The following is a 5,788-nucleotide window of genomic DNA, read 5'->3' as shown; positions in this document are numbered from 1 at the left end:
TAACTTGCCACAGGGACGATTAAAGGTGAAACGATGTAAACAGCAAAAGTACACAGCGTAGTTCACACGGGCATCTTTCTTGTATAATACCTGCTTATTCGCTTCGTCTTGTAGGGAGCGTTTGTTGTGCGAGTGATCACAGAGCATATAAGTGTCTAGCATACAAGGACTTGTTTACTAGCTAGTGCAGGACAGTGACAGTTAAGGTGGGTACAGACTAGAACATTTTAGCGAACAGAACAGCGAACAGTGTTCGACACATTTTACGAACAGTGTTCAGATTTCGAAAGAACATTGTTTGCGAACATTGTTCGAGGTGTGTTCCCTGTGACCCATTCCGTACTTAGCAGTGGCACGATGAGTACACAGGCGCAAGTAGCAGCAGCTGTATATATTTACATTCACTATGCGGTTAAAAAGCGAAGGAAATCTCGCCGTTGGTGGATTACAAAACTGTATGAAAGTAGGACAACATATAGTGGCTCGAACTTGTTGGCAGACTTAAGTTTTCAGTCAGTCAGTGGTCTTTACAAGAACTTTACAAGAATGCACCCATCAGATTTTGAGTGGTTGATCAATTTGATAGGAGCGAAAATTGGTAAGAGAGATACGTCGTTCAGAAAAGCAATTCCAATTACAGAAAGACTGGCATTGACATTACGTTTTTTAGCAACTGGTGATTCGTATACCAGCCTTCAGTATGTATTTAAAATTTCAAAACAGACTATCAGCACAGTTATTCCTGAAGTGTGTTCTGCTCTCATCGAAGGACTTGAGGATTACATTAAGGTAAGTATTGACTTATTCTGCGGTACTGTGTAATTGAAAGATTTATTAACGTAATTTTCTACATTTATTTATAAGAAATGACAAAGTTGTTTACACTGTGTTACAAATCATTAGGAGCACTGTAATTAAAACAAAAATATTTTATAAGAGATCGTGAATAATGAAATCATCATCATCAGACGTCAAGGTAGGTGATCCTGCTGAAGGACACGGGGTTGTAGGGTTGGACAATACAGTGTTTGACTGCATGACAGAGTTGTCCGATGGAAAATGACATGGATAGTGTGGTTGTATAAAATTCTGAGTGTTATTGTAGAAACCCCTGTTAGCGCGAAGGAAAATACCCATAATGTCATTTTCAATTGTACATCTAGTATCAACGTTGTACTGTCTCAACTTAGATGCGACCAAATTTCCAAAATGTTGGCACTCATCGTTAAGCTGACTCGCGGTGGACGACAATATATGAAAGGCTTTGTCCAGACGTGCATCTTCGACTCGCTGCTTCTTCTTTTTCGGTACAGTTTCCTGTGCTGATTCTCCAACTGCACCACATTCTACGTCTCTCTCTTCGCTTTCTACTCGCATCTGAAAAATGTCATAATAAGTAATTATAAATAAATTATCGTTTGAGCCAAATAATGTTTCACTGGTTTTATAGCTACATCGTTTAAATTGTTATTACACCACACAACAGTAATTCTTGCATTTTGCAAAATTTCAAGTCAAATACGTGTGTATAATAATGTTTCTGCGTCCCCTTCATTGGACTAGTTGCCACTGAGTTAGGCAGAAACATAAACATGTAAATGAAATAAATGGGATAAATGTCAAAGGAGAATTATAACAACCGGTCGTTACATGTGGTTCTGAATATATCTGTTACAGATTCCTACTACTGAAGAAGAATGGGCGGCAGTAGCAAGAGAATTTGAAAGCAAGTGGCATTTCCCACATTGTGTAGGCGCGCTCGACGGTAAACACGTTGTATTACAGTCACCTATGAATAGTGGAAGCGAGTACATAAACTACAAAGGATTTTTCAGTATAGTACTTTTTGCTTTGGTAGATGCCAATTACAATTTCTTATTTGTAGATGTGGGATGCCAAGACCGAATATCGGATGGTGGCGTATTTGCAAATTCTGAGCTGGGCAAAAGGATTGCATCGAACTCATTGCATCTTCCTCCCGCCGCCCCATTGAGGAACAGAAACACAGATATCCCATATTTTTTTATTGGGGATGAAGCATTTCCTTTGTCGGGCAACCTTATGAAGGTATATGCTGGTTATCATCGTAAAGGGACAAAGGAACGGATTTTTAACTACAGGTTGTGCAGTACTCGCAGGGTTGTGGAAAACGTGTTCGGCATTGCATCTTCAATTTTTCGCGTGCTGAGGAAACCTCTTCTCTTAGAACCACAAAATGCTGAGCGAGTTGTAATGACTGTTGCCTTGCTTCACAATTTCTTGAGAAAAAGACCAGAATCTGCTACAGTTTACACACCCCCGGGAACATTTGATAATGAAGAAGCGGGAGACGTAATACACGGGCGTTGGAGGGATGATGGTACAGATATGGGTTCGTTGTTGCCAGTTACAAGGGTTCCCCGCAGATCAAAGAATGCGGTACTTGACGTAAGGGAAGAGTTGGCGGAGTATTTTACACGAGAAGGGAAAGTAACGTGGCAAGATGAATATGCTTAGTATGAACGTTTGGTACCAAGCAACTTGTACTTACCGTCGAAATTGTCTTTCTTGGTTTATTTTTGTCCAGCAAGAAACGTAGACTTTCGAAAGCGAACCAGGAACTTCTGTACATTTCGTCAGTTCCTGTAACAAATTACTGTTTGTAGAACAATTTGTGCGACTTAAAATTTTGTTTACGTAATCAAAATGTACTTATGTTTTAAAAAAATCCACTTTAAAAAATAAAACTGAAATGAACCCACCTTTTCCAGTTCCAGCAGTGTCTTTCATTTTCTTCCTCTCCCTTCTTAATGCTGATAGCAAACTCTCCATTTTCTTCTTACATTCGTCCACATCTCTGTCCATTTCGGCCCCGATTTCTTCCCACGCGTCTTGTTTTCTAATTTTGTTGAAATGATTAACATTGTTTGGGTCCCATATCACTGTTTGTTGTTTATACAAATCTATCAGTTTTATTTGATCTTCCTTGGACCACTCCATTCTCATATAACAAAAGAGTCACGCACCGCTACTAACTCCGTGAAGACAACACCGCTCCACGTCGACAACTGAATGTTCGCAGGAAGTGTTCGCAGCGACGTCCAGACTGTTATCCGAGCCACGGCGAACATCCTTTGATGTGACGGGCAAAAACCAACAAATATCGTATCGCAACCGAACAAACAACCGAACATTTTTTGTTACGGGGAAATGTTCGTTTTCCCGTCCACATTGGTTGCAAACATGTTCGCGAACAATGTTCTGTCCGTTGAAATGTTCTAGTCTGTACCCGCCCTTATATTTTTTCTTATATTTCTTAAACAAGTCGAATGTAAACGAACAGTTTACGAATACACGCAAATGTTGTTATACGAAATAACTTTCGGAGAACAAAGTAATTTGAAAATAATGATGTCTAAGTGAATGAATAAATAAAAATTTTATGAGTAGGGTACACGAGTCTCATACCCCGAGGGCAGACTTGTAACTGGGCGCCCGTTGTCATCTGCATGCCCTGAAGGATGCAGACGCGACGGAATGAGAAGGGCGGGGGAAACGGGAGATCCCCGGCAACGTTCAAATGCAAAAAATCTCGGATCGCCTTTCGAAGAAATATTGCCTGTTTTGCATCATGTCGCTAAAATAATGACGTAGTCCTCTTAACAACTATATTTCCATTTTTGCCTTCATTATTTTCCCTTATGCCTAAACAATTAATATTGAGCGAATAAACTCCAACTGGTTCAAACACAATTTCCAAATATGCATTCTAAATATTTAAGGGTACACATTTTCGTACAAGAAAGTTCGAAGTGTGTACTGACCACTATTTGGTTGGATGCTAGGTTCACCATAGGCTCATTCACGCAATTTAACTACCATATCATTAATTTTACGTTTTGTTACAAATTATTTGTATTATTTGTGTAAATACAATATCATATATTTTCCACGTATATTTAAAATTGGGAGGTTTTTGCTAGCAGACTGACTATTGAAATAATGAAGTTTTGTTTTCGATTTGCTCTGCAACTAAAACACTAGAAAAAATCAAATGGAATTGACAACAAAAATGAATTTATCTACACACCGAATTGTTGTATGTTACTTTACTACTTAAATTTATTAAGGATGATAAGCTGAGGTCGCAACGAGACCTTTGCATTTTTTTATCTTTCTTTATCATGTGCTTATTATAAAACAGAAATTGAATTACAGTTTATGAAATTGTATGCCCAGAAAATTTGTTTAACGTATTTCGTTTACAACAAGACTACAGACAATGTCAAACAATGTCAACATATTACAATAAATAACTGGCACGATGGTGTATTCTGAAAAATTACGATTTTAAATGAAAACAATGGCTAAATCTAACATGGTAATTTTCCATTTAAAACAATACGACGAGAACACTTAAATATTGTCAGCATAGACCACTTGTTATGTTACTTAACAAATACATCATATTTAATTTATGTAATTTTGTGTTAAATCCAAGCAAAACTAATGATAACAATACATTTGGTTATACAATATGTGATCCAACGAGTTACATCTTCGCTTAACATGTTTCTTCACCAATTTCAGGCCAACCACACATAAGGAAAATTCAGTTTGGTGTTTACAAACAAATTCAGTTAAAATATTTTCCTTGCGTATTTACTTTTACAACACAAACTTACAACTATATACTGAAAATACTTTCCTCCCCTTCTTTTTCTAAATGCACATTTGTCGATGTTTTAAGATTTCATGGAAAACGAAACAAACGTAAAATTATAATAATTTATTTTGAGTAATATAATTATTTAAAAAAGGATGTAAACAATGCTCCCCCAAAACTGTTAACACATAATTTGCAGAGCTAGACGAATAAACAATTTTACCTTTAGAATGAATTTTTATATTTTATGTAGTACGCATTACTTTTAATCCTAATTCTATACGCAACTTTTCACGAAATTTCTGTCAAAGAATATTTATAAGTACTGACACGATTTACACTGATTGTTATTAGGTAAATTTTAAGTGAATACTACCTATTGTAGCCAAACCCACGGTGCGAATTATGGGAAATTTTTATATAGTTTTTCGTTTCATGGTCCATAGACCTCAAATACAATTTGTGGACACGATAACTGTAGCAATTTTTTTTACCAATCACTTCTAAACTGATAAATAATTCTGAAAGTGGAAAATCTCGATCAAGTTCGTTAATAGGCAATATCTGACCAAAGTGGTAGAATTGGGGAAGGTTTTTCGAAAACCCGAAAAATCGCTTTAACTCCCATAATATGAGAAATATCATATTCGTTTGAACGTATTAAAATTTGTACAAGTAATGCAATGAATTTTGGTCTTAGCTATTTTTATACGACCAACCATAACTGCAGGGGGTTGATAAAACAAGAGTTTGAGGACAATAAAAAAATCATAGCTCCCAATGTAGGCACAACTTCGGATCAATGCGATTTTGTATTATTGTTATGATTTTTATCTAAACTTTTGACTAAACCATTTTTAGATTAGACAAACGTTTTCTGAAAGGGGTTCAAAATAGGGGCAATTTATTAAAAATAATTCATAACGCCCTTAGAAGAAACACTACCAAATCCGTTCAAATTTTTGTTAATCTTTTAGTTTTGATCTAAAATTTAGTCTAAAACATTTTTTGATTAGACGAACTGTTTTTAAAGGGGTTATATAAATAGGGGTTAGTTATAAAAACCATTACTCCCTTAGAAGAAACACTATGAAATCAGTAAAAATTTTTTGTAAAACTTATAATTTTTATCTTAAACTTTTG

General features: G+C 36.1%; 1 long non-coding RNA gene across 1 annotated transcript; it reads right to left on the bottom strand.

The window, feature by feature from the left end:
• Window positions 1–214: 214 nt before the first annotated feature.
• On the bottom strand, window positions 215–3,122 carry LOC134529304 (uncharacterized). The gene is made up of 3 exons (XR_010074529.1): window positions 2,742–3,122; window positions 2,531–2,622; window positions 215–1,377 (listed from the first exon to the last, which is right to left on the bottom strand). It is a non-coding gene; the product is annotated as an uncharacterized LOC134529304 (long non-coding RNA).
• Window positions 3,123–5,788: the final 2,666 nt, after the last annotated feature.

This window comes from Bacillus rossius, chromosome 2 (assembly GCF_032445375.1).
Source record: "Bacillus rossius redtenbacheri isolate Brsri chromosome 2, Brsri_v3, whole genome shotgun sequence".
Taxonomy (NCBI): Eukaryota; Metazoa; Arthropoda; class Insecta; order Phasmatodea; family Bacillidae; genus Bacillus; species Bacillus rossius.
This window is presented reverse-complemented; position numbering and strand designations above follow the sequence as displayed.